Raw genomic sequence first — 12,021 nt, 5'->3', positions numbered from 1 at the left:
GAGGTAAAAAAGTGGGTGAGGGAACGCGAGCTTCACTGACTCTGTGAGAGACAACCATCATGCTGTTCCTATGCATGTAGAGAATGCACGGTTGGTACCCAGGTCCAGACCTCTTGGGATTTTTGCTCAGCAATTGTTCCATTATCCCGTTCATCTACGCTCATCCCGATGGATATTTATGACATGGAAATTATCAGTGGTGTGAAAGTCACACATGCCACGTTAGAAAAGAAGGATCCAGGCTGGCAGAAAGACTGAGTGGCACATTGCAATTCACCGAAAATGAGCCCCGACATCTCGCCAGAAATTTAAAGCACTCTTTAACGTGGAGAGGTTAAATGGGGAAGGCATAGCTCTTCCGTGTCTGAGGCAGTGTTTGTTCCTGTAGGGCAGTGGAAAAGATACTTTTATTTCTGTTTTCCTCTTTAGAGATTTCTTTGTGTTTAAAGGATTTCAATGGTAGTGCACTGAGAGTCAAGAACTGTTGAAATCAAATGCCTTGCTGTTGTTGATAATTTGGATTTTTTTAATTTGTGTTTTGTTCAATCCTTGACAATTTTCTGTTGACTTATTGACATCCTCTGTGTTGATTTCAAAGCATTGTTCTATGCTAAAACCACTAATTTTAATGCTGAGGTGTCTTCTAAAATTTACTTATATCATGTTTACAGTAAATATTCTTTCTCATGGAAAGGTTTAAAAATTTTTACATAAATATTGAAGTTTATTTTCAAGGGCTGAAGAGATGTCTAAAAGGTTAAAGGTATCCATTTTTTGTTTTATTTTTGAGTATGTGCTTAAGCCTCCATGACTTTATGTGCACCACATAGAGACAGGACCCCACAGAGGCCAGAAAAGGGTATCAGGTCCCCTGGTGTGACAATTACAACAGTTGTGAGCTGTGAGGTGCAGATGCTGGGAGCCATCTAACTCTATACATCTGTGCTCTTACATCCTGAGCCACGGTGGCTGGAGTGATGGCTCAGAAGTTAAGAGAGCTTCTTTGCTCTTGCAGAGGATCCGGTTTCAGGTCCCAGCATGCATGGCCTGCAGTGAAGAGAGCAGGGGTTGGAGTTTAATGGTTCCTAACATCCATTCTGGTTAGTTCACAGTGGCCTGCCTCTGGCTTCCCTGGGTACCCATACACACATGCATGTACGCACATCCAAGAAGATAAAATAAATATTAAGAAATTGTCTTTTTTTCTTTTCCTTTGCAATAATAATGCTGCCCTAGTTTTGTTCCAGTTCACTCCCCCACTATGAGAAAATGAAGCACTCGGATTTCCTTATTGCTATTTTGTTGTTTTATATGTTCTGTACAGTTCCACACACAAACCCACAAATGGTAACATTGTCCCCATGTAACTAATTGTTCTAGCATCATTCCTTATGGGATACCTGCCCTCTGATTCATTGCTAACTATCATTAGGGGATTAAGTTGTATGTTTGATAATAGACTGGAACATTAGGTCCCAATCTTCCTGGAATAGCTCTGAAATTATAGACGTGTCTTCCGCAAGAAATGCTATCATAAGTTCATAATCCTTGGCAATTCCAAAGCTCGTGTGATTCGAGAACTTGCTTTCTATTTCTATGCGATATGCTTCTAAGAATTTGAATTTTATACTGTTCTCACCTCTGGAAAAAAAAATGCTGCCCCTGGCCACTGGTAAGCTTTCTTTCTCATGTCTTCTCTCTTCCTTTACTGCCCCGTTATTCACACCAACCTCAGACCAATACCAGCAGACACATAAATACTGCCTGATGTGGTTCCAGCCATTGAATTTAAAACCCAGTCTCTCTTCTACACTTAAACACCGCCTCATAGAGTGTCCGTTGGAGGAATATTATTTTCTCCAGACATATATATATATATTGCTGTCATCTCAGAATATTGTAAGGGTTTTTTTTTTTTTTTTTGTTTTCCTCTCCCACTCTGTTCCTCACCCTTATTAATTTATATAAAATTTCAATGATTCCAGTGTCATCCTACACCTCACGATGTCTTCAGAGTTGCTTTCCTTGTGAGTTTTCGGTTAAGTAATCTTATTATTTACACATAATAATGATTTCAGCTGCGGGTTAATTACAGTTCTAATCTCTACATGTTGTCTTATTGCAGTCGTAAGAAAAGCAAAACAGTGGAGCTGGGAGTAGTCAACCAGCCAGCGAGTCTGTCTGCCATCTGCTACTTCTTCCACAAAATATTCATGAAGTACCAGCTCCGAGCCTGGCACCGTGCTTACCCCGGGAAGAGAGTGCATCTAACAGGATGGGAACAGTGTGCCACCTTCCCACTAGGGGTTCTCAACCTCTGGGTCACAACCTCCATGGGAGGTGGGTCTTGGACCTGATGTTTACAACACGATTCATAACTCTAGCAAAATCACAGTTAGGAAGTAGCAGTAAAATCATTTTATGGTTGGGGGGGGGGTCACCACAACCTGAGTACTGTATTAAAGGGTTGCTGAATTAAGAAGCCTGAGAACCCCTGCTTTAGGCTTTACTGGAGGTAAACATGAGCATATGGTTAACTCTTGCCGTAGCTTTTATATCAGCCTCTACTAGAATACAACTACTTTTCAGATTTTAGGCCACTTTGAGGGATTCTTTAATGGTGTGCTTTTTTTTTGTGACAACTGATTTGTATGCATGCATGTGTGCGTGTGTGCACACACATGTTTGGATATGTGTATGCATGCATGTGCATGTATGTGAAAGCCAGAGGTCAACCTCAGGTGCTATCCTTGAGTTCTGCATACTTTTTTTTGTTGTTATTGTTATTTGTTTGATGTTTTGAGGGCATGTGAGAGCTTCTGCCTTTTGTCTTTTTAGGTCATAAGAAATGTCCCAAATCCACTTGTCCCTTCAGTTTTGGTCCTGGTCAGAACTGGTGGCTTTGTAATGTCACTAGGCTATCCTTTTGTGGACATTCTAAGAAAAACAGAGGCTTTTGAGGGTGCCTTGAATAAAGTAGCTTAATTTGAACCCAGAATACTGGATAAAAAGCAGTGATGGCCCTGCCATCCAACCCTCGATTGAAGGTACTTGGCCACCAGTCAGGATGAAACCAGTGCCCTAACTACGGAGGAAGATCGCTTACTCTCGTTTCTATCTTCCATAGATATGTTGGAACAGTATCTTCCCAAGATGAACTTAAACACACACACACACACACACACACACACACACACACACACACAGAGAGAGAGAGAGAGAGAGAGAGAGAGAGAGAGAGAGAGAGAGATAATGATCACCATCAGAAGCAGAATATCTGAAAGCAAGGGCAGGCTGTAGCTATGTCAGTCTATGGGCAGTACTGAAGTATCTCCCTTCTGCATCCAAGTCTGCATCTAAGAACACCCAGAGTGCTAAGATATTCCCAGCGCCAATGATGTAGAAGGAGATTATCTGGAATGGTGGATGTGATCACTGCCCACCCGTATAACAGAAGGGACTGGCTTGACCAAGTATTAGGAAGCCAACTTCAGCCCCAGCTGATGAATCCTGCCTCACCAAAGTCACTGGTCACTTTCTTCCTGTAGGGAGCCGTTTGTGCTGCACCCAAACGTGGTGCCGGCTTCCCGCCGAGAGCTCAGCAAACAGAGCTGCTGCCCAGCCAAGAGACTTAATGCGCATGCGCCACATATGTCATCAGCCCACTCTCGGGGCATACTATTGAGTTACAGGAGGGCGCACCAATGAGGTAGCGACACAAGTCTCCTAGGCATATATAGCAGTGCATTTCTTTCCCCACGTGGAGAAGAAGAAGGAGAAGAAGACGGAGAGACCCCACGTGGAGGGATGGCGGAGAGGACCACGTGGAGAGAGACTTGGTAAAATAGATTGCGGGAGGTCCCGCGTGGACAGAGACTGGACAGAAAGATCGTTCGTGGGGGACTGCGCGTGAGAGGCCGTCTAGACAGTAGAACTCGGTAGGGAGTCCCCGGCTCAGAGAGAAGTTTCCTGCTCATGAAGCCCCTGCTCAAAATGCTGTAGAATAAAGGTTATTCCGCAGAAGAAGCTGTTCGTTTGTTGCACGCCTGTTCCTAGTGGCGGGAAGCGTGGGCGTGGGACTTGTCTATCTCTGCCCGTGTGAGGTAGTTTGGCCAAAGGAGTACAGGGGGCTGTGGGAAAAGTTAGTTTTGTTCTTAAAAAGGCACATAGGGGGCTAGGGAGATGGCTCAGTGCTTGATAATATGTACTGTTCTTCCAGAGGGCCAGAGTCCGATTCCCTGTAACTAGACCAGGTTACAACCATCTTCAACTCTAGTACAGGTGCTCCATTGTCCTCTTCTGGCTCCTCAGCACCCCCAGACCCTGAGAAACACACTTGCATGCACACATATACAAATAAAATGTGTTATTAAAAAAAAGAGAAAGACACAGTTGGGGTAATGTTTTCATTTCCATCATTGATATTAATTACATTTGTTCCTTGGCATTTGCCTACATGTATAAGATGCATTCTATGTTAATATTGTGGTTTTAACTTTGTACTATTGTCTCATAAGATGCAATTAGGCAGTTCTTGTGTACTGCTTTTATAATTACATATGATTATAATTATTTCAAAATATGGAATTTAAATTAAAATGAGAGAGGCCAACAAAGGGAAATATCTTTTTATTTGAGTATACAAGGATGTTATTGTCACCCCTGGATAATAAGGGACAGCCCCAAGGATTAAACCAGGAATCTGAACTGTGTGCAACCACAGCAAGAGGCAATCAGGGTTCTCAAGGGTGTCCCCCGAAGCTCTTGGTGTTCAACTTTCTTTCTTCTGGTTATGTAAGATGCCACATCTTGGTCAACATTTAAGCCATTTCAAGATTGGATTTCACTGCTAGAAGTGTTCTGTGTGACTTTTATGGTCACAATAGGTAGACAACTGGTTATTGGGTGTGTTGGAGGGAGGAAAAATATCATTTTTTTTCTATCTAACTCTGAGCATACTGCCCTTTCCACTAAGTGACAGCTGCCAACTTGCAAAGCAGAATGATGTTTCAGAAGTATGTGTCAGTCTTCTAAGTACGTTCTGGGGCAGCCAACATATCAATGCTTGCTTTAGTAAAGGCCTTGCACAGAGACCCAGAGTATCTTTAGTGTGTAATTTTAGTGAGCTAACTAGTTCATCAATTAAAAAAAAGTCCTTAGCCAGGGGTAAAGAATGTTAGCAAGTGGGTAATTTAGGATCTTAGTTATATTTTGGTTATACTAGAGAAATACTAGTCTTGCTTGCAGGAGGATAGGTGGAAGGTCATAGAGCAAGTGGGTTGTGCCACCGGATAGGTGTGGTAAGGTTGAGTGAGCTCAGACCCCAGAACCTCAGAGACATGAGAATGTCAGGGGTAGAGTTGCTTCCTCCAGTCTCGAACCCCCATTCCTGACTTCTTCTCCAATCGGTACATTGGTGGCAGCTGTGTACCCGAGAAGAGACTACAAACCACAGCTTTCTTCCCAGGGTCCTCCTCTCCTTCCGGCTGGAGTGTTCTGTTCAGAAGGGAGACATGGGCCATGGACTCTCTACTCGGGCATTTTCTCCTTTCTCCGTCGTGCCTGTGTGCAGGCAGAGACAAAATGCGGTATGATGGTAGGTGAGCCCGGGTCAGAAGATTTCTAGATGTTGAACTCATCATACTTGTGGGACTGTGTCAATCATGTCATAGATGGCCAGCGTGGCAAGCTCAGACTAACATGAGTGAAGAGGCACTTCCCTCACACGCTACAAAACCACACGGGCTTCTAACTAGTGGATTGGTCAGGTGTTACATCTCACAGACGAGTAGGAGACGTGCTGTGCAGGTTCCCACAGAGATGAGCACCCTGAACCAGTCCAGTCAGGTTAGGTGAAGGCAACAGAATGGTATCTCTAGGGACCAACCCTCACTGTATGCAGAGCAGTTTGGCTTTTCTAGACCTTGTTTTTTTTTTTTTTTTCCATCATGGCAGGGTGACATTTGAGCTGTATTGACAGGGCAGTCCAATGGTCTGGTCACTAGAGGGGCTGAGAACCTCATCAGCTGCTTAGAGTGCAAAGCTGGATGCCTTAGTAATCTCAACCTGCTGCTCAATGCTTGAAGGCTTATTGGAAAGTCTCAGGTCTTCAGTACCTATTACACCAAAAAACTAAAAGACTAGATACTGGTGTCACTGAGAGACTGCATCATCATCATCATCATCATCATCATCATCATCATCATCATCAGTAGCATCATCATCATCATCATCATCATCATCATCATCATCATCATCAGTAGCAGCAGCAGCAGCAGATAGTGCTTCCTAGAAATGTCCTTGTAGACTTGCCCAGAGCAGTGTCTGCGGAAATATCGGATTCTCAAGCTGATGGTCAAGGGACCAAGATCAGCCATGCCGAGAGCTTACCTCCCTGAAAACACATGGCCTTCTTGAAACTGAGTCCTGTGTCCCACATCCATGGGTTCGTTACAGCCAGTTCTGCTTCTCTAGAAGACAGAAGCAGTTATGAGTCTGTCAAAGTAGAGTGAACACTTTTCCTTTTCGTGAATCCTGGCTATTAAATATTTACTGTGACTGATTTGCTTTCTCCTGTCCCGGAGGTCTCATACAGCTACAAAGGACACCGAAGAGTTAACGACAAATAACAGACCAAATTATAACACCCGAAAATACCAGGAAAGAAAATCATTTCAGGTACAAGGAGCAGCTGAGAGTCTGGGACCACTTGATGGAAGGGTGACCTCTTCATTCAAGACCAGGTAATTGACTGACTATTATGGTGCTATCTGTAGAAATTTCATTTCATTTTAGTACTCATTATTTGTATTTGTGTTTATGCATGTTTGCCTGTATGTGTGCACCAAGTGTTTACAGAAGCCTGCAGTGGCCAGAAGAGAACATTGGATCACCTAGAACTGGAATTACAGGTGGGATATGAGCTGCCTGGTATGGGTGCTTGTCGAGGAATTTTAATCCAACAACATGGCTGCTCTGAAAAGGGCACATCCAAAGATATGATCCATCTTTAATGCAGATGTGGTACACATCTTTAACCCCTCTGGATGGAACACAAAAGTGCCATTAATACATACATTTGGTCCCCCAAAATGAAGTCTAATTGAGGGGTAGACAAAGTGAAGAATCAGAGAAAGATTTGACAGAATGAGTCAGAGATAGGATATGCTCAACTCACACATGAACAGACAGGAAAGAGGGGCTTTTAAAAGGATTGAGGAAAAGCAAAGTCAATTTGATTCAATTAAATTCAGTTCAGTTCAGTTTGGAGCAGTCCAGCTCATGGAGGTCAGAGGTAGACTTTCCAAGCAAAGCAATTCTGTCAGAAGCCAAGAGAAGCCAGTTTGAATCAGTCAGCTTGGAGAGGAGTTTGAGTTAGAACATCTGAGTTGAACCAGCCAGCCAGAGTTCAGAAAAAGCTGGAAAGGTCAGTTTTTTCAGCAGTAATCTCAGAGGCCAAAACATTTTAGGCTTAGATCAGTAGACGGAGGCTGGAAGCTGAGCCCTTCAAGTTTCTGTCTTGCAGAAGATTGGATTGTACTGAGGATAGAAGGTTCCAGACCTAAGCCTAAGAATAGTTTAAAAAGGGGAGGAAACACTTCTGGTCTTAGTCCAAGCCATGAATTCTTACAGCTAGATTATGGCTCTCATCACTTCATCTGAGGAAATAAAAGAGACGGTTTGCATTACAGGTGCTGGAAAACAAATATGGGTTCTCTGCTCTTCACCACTGAGCCATTTCTCTAGCACTGAAGTTTTAGTTCTAAAATAACTCAATATACTATTTATAAAGTGAGTATATTTTCAGAAAGTTTTGAGCTCTTCCATAGAATTGAGAAAGGCGTGGGGGAGATCGTGGAATTTGAGACATCTGCCCCGCCCCCAATAGGGTAGGCGCTCTCATCACTGTGTTCTCTAAGAGCCGTTACTCTTTACTCTGCAAGATGACTACATTTAATTTCTTTGTACCATTTATAAGGTATTTCATTAATGACAAAATGAGGCCAGGATCATTTTTCTTTCTAATTACCTTGTTTTATTCAGTTCAATATTCCCTATTTTCATTAATTATTAGATCTTAAGTTTTTTGTAGAACTGTTCTAGATCTGTAGACAAATTGGGCAGGTGTCCCAGACTCATGCAGTCTCCCCCTCCATCCTTCCCAGTGACTACTAATTATTAACAACTGTCACTAACCATACAATAAATAATATGATGCATTTGGGTCAATTAATTAACTGGTGATGAAGGATTTTCTTGCACAGACCCATTATTTACTCATAGCTTCGGCACGTCCTCTGTGTTCCAACCCTCATTCAGTGAAAACACACAAGGCCATCCTGTCTCCTTAAACGACTCTTGGAAGTGATATTTTCTTATCCCTTCGTTATTTCCGATGCTCTTTGAGAGCATCGGGTAGTATCACCGAGGTAGAGTAGCTCTCCCAGTGGAATTTTCTTGCATTTTTCTCATGATACTTCTTATCTGAGGAGGAAGGTGATGGAGACAGAACATTATTTTCAGTTGTTACAAGCATGAGTTGCGATGACTCTTATGGACCTGACCACCCATCAGTGTTGATCATGCATGTCCACTGTGAGGGTTTGATTTCCATCTCTCTCTTTTACACATCTTGTTCTTTGGAAGCAACTCACTTGGCCCTTCCTTACCCAAGTGGGGTGAATATGGCACCATCTTTACAGTGATGGGTTTACCTGCATAATTTATGTGTGATTCTTCTACATGAGAAATTTCATTTATGATTTTGTAAGTAGAAGGGCCTATTCCACTTACTGGTATCCACATGCTGGCCGTTTTGGGGTTAAACATCGTCATGTTTTTTGGAACGAATAGAGTCAAATTGCCATGCTGGTAGAAGCACTAAAAAGAACACTTGATTGGGTTTCAGATTGGAAGCCGGCACAGACATTTTATTTACTTATTTATTTTAAAGATTTTATTTTATTTATATGAGTACACTGTAGCTGTCTTCAGAGACACCAGAAGAGGGCATCAGATTCTATTACAGATGGTTGTTAGCCAACATGTGGTTGCTAGTTATTGAACTTAGGACCTCTGGAAGAGCAAGCAGTCAGTGCTCTTGGCCACTGTGCTATCTCTCTAGCCCCCAGCACAGACATTTTATCAGGGGCATGGTCCTGCATATTCCCCTGGTCCTGTCTCTCAAAGCTACTTGAGTGACAAGAGGTTCTACTTGGCAGTGCAGCAGAAAGATCGCTCTGTTTGCATCCTTCCTGCATGGATCTTGACTCTGTCCCCTTCTCTTTGTTCTAAGATCACTGCCTCTAAGTCACCACCTTCAGAGCATCTTTGGTTGAGTAGACTCAGGTTCCTTTACCGTTTCTGTCTCATGGATTTCCGTCCTTCACTAATGTCATTGATGTTACGTTAACTCACCCTTCTTGTCCACGTGTACTCCCATTGGGTGATTTTTTCTTATCCATCCTAATACCAAGAAACTGCCCCAAGATGAATTAGATTAGATTCTAAAGAAGATACAGACATTAGGCTGACCATTGAGGACAATTCCGTGGAATGTTCTCTAAATCTACAAATTAATATGGATGTAAAAGCCCTTTGACAACTCCGAGCAAGTGTGAAGAGCCACCCATGCCAATGGCTGCACTTCAATAGAGAGGGAGAATTTTGAAAGCAAATTGTATTATTAGCATCTGATCTCTCTTTGGGCATCTGTAAATCCCAACAAGACATGCTCATTCTGATTTAGATCGACTTTTCTTAGGAAACTTAAATTAATAGATAATCTGCCTGCCATAAAAGAGATCTAACTTAGTTATTTTTAAACACTAAGGAAAAAAAAAAAAAAACCCTTGACTTTTTGGTCAAGTGAAAGATAGCTTTCTAAGACTCTGGAATTCCAGATTCAGAAGAATTATGTGGGTTAAACATCTGGTCCTCTCATAAGTTTCCTAAATGCTGGTCATGTATGTAGGTGTTTCAATGTCACAACTTTAAATATGGGGGGGGGGTAAGTTTTTATTCTAATTAATTTTCACCACGAGATAGATAAAGACAGGGGCTGACTATATGAGCTTTATGATTATGTGAGTTCAGGTTCAAAACCCTGTTATTTATTTATTTATTTATTTATTTATTTATTTATTTATTTATTTATTTATTGTCAGATGTGCAATAATGGGAAAATTACTGCAAAATCCCCCACATTCCACTCTTGTCTTCTGCAAATTATGTGCAACTGGATTTGAAGCTGTGGCCCACTAATTATTTTTTAAATAATTATTTTTATATTTATTTATGTATGTGGGTGTTTTGTCTGTACCTGTGTATGTGAACTGCCCACATGCCTGGTTTCTGCCAAGGCCAGGAAAGTGGAGTATATGCCTGGAAATTGACTTATGGGCAGAAGTGAGCTAACATATCCATGCTGAGAACCAAAATCTGCATCTTCTGCATGGGCCAGCTCTCCAGCCCTTGGCCCACTAATTCTTAAATTATGTCCATGATTTAGGCTCCAACCAGCACTATAAGATAAAGCTCATAATACCTACAAAGGCCTCTCATGGCTACAAAGAATATTAAATGTTTGTCTATCTATCCATCCATCCATCCATCCATCCATCCATCCATCCATCCATCCATCCATCCATCCAACTATCTCTCTTATCTATCTATCTATCTATCTATCTATCTATCTATCTATCTATCTATCTATCTATCTATCTATCTATCTATCTATCTACCTACCTACCTACCTACCTACCTACCTACCTACCTATCTAATCTTTCATTGTATCTATTGATCTATTGATTTATCTATCATCTATGTATCTATCCATCCATCCATCATCTATCCATCCATTATCTATTTATCTATATCCTGTGCATTTTTATTGGGCTCCCATGCCTGCAATCCTTGCTCAAGGACACAGTCTTTTGGGTCCGCTTGCTGTTGAAACTTTGCTTAGTCATTTCTAGAAGCTTCCTTATTAACTGTCCTTGGTTTCTCCAGGGTCACTGCTGCCTTGGTGAAAGGACAGCTAAGGGAATGCAGGCGATTCTCCTACAGCTTCTTCTGTTTTCTACAGAAAGAGGAGCTGGGAGAAAGAAGGCAGTCCCAGGTCTCTTGCATGAGAAGGAAGCAATGCCTTTATCTTAGGAAACCCTTACACCTCTGGAGTTGGGCATTTAACAATGCTGTCAGCTTCATCTCTGTCCCACAAGGACATGTTCTCAGTGGTTCCTTGGGTCCTGACTGAGACAGTAAGGCCGTCACCTACAGCCAACCAAATACCACCCAGAATGAGGAAGGTGTACCTCAATGATTCCCGAGGGACTTCTGTCCCTCTAGCAAGTTTGCATCCCCCTTTTTAGAATATGGATATAGAAAAGAGCCTAGGCTCCTTCCCCCCCCCCCCCCCCCCCCCGTGTAGAGGAATGCCAGCCTGGTGAGGTGGGAGTGGGTGGGAGGGAGGGGGAGCATCCTCAGAGAAGGAGGGGGAGGGGGATGGAGAGGGGAGAACCTGGAAAAGCGATAACATTTGAAATGTAAATACATAAAATATCCAATGAAAAAAGAAGAAAGAAATGGCACTTAGGTAGTGATTTAATTAATCTTCCTAATTATGGACAAACCATTGGCACATAGCTATTTTCATCTTGAAATTGTATTTTCATAAGGGTATTTAAAGGCTTGAGGATTTTTTTTTCCTGCCATGAGTGCCTCATCATCCCTGTGCAGCATAATGGTTAATTTTAGGAGCTCTGAGTTTGATTTGTATTTAAGATTTTTACAATCTATATATAGGTTGGCCTTTAATAATCATTTATACATTGCTTCTTTTTATATAGGTCATGTGTTCTCCTGGGAGGGGAACAAATACAGCACAGAATAAATTAAAATGCTCCAAACTGCATTATATAATTTCAGAAAATTGGTTTCACACTGAAACGTTTAAATAAGAAAACCAAATGAGTTAAATAAGAAAAAAAAAAAAAAAAGTCAAATCCCCCACCCCTCAG

Source organism: Micromys minutus (genome assembly GCF_963924665.1).
Source record: "Micromys minutus genome assembly, chromosome: 25".
Lineage (NCBI taxonomy): Eukaryota > Metazoa > Chordata > Mammalia > Rodentia > Muridae > Micromys > Micromys minutus.
Note: the sequence above shows the minus strand (reverse complement) of the source record.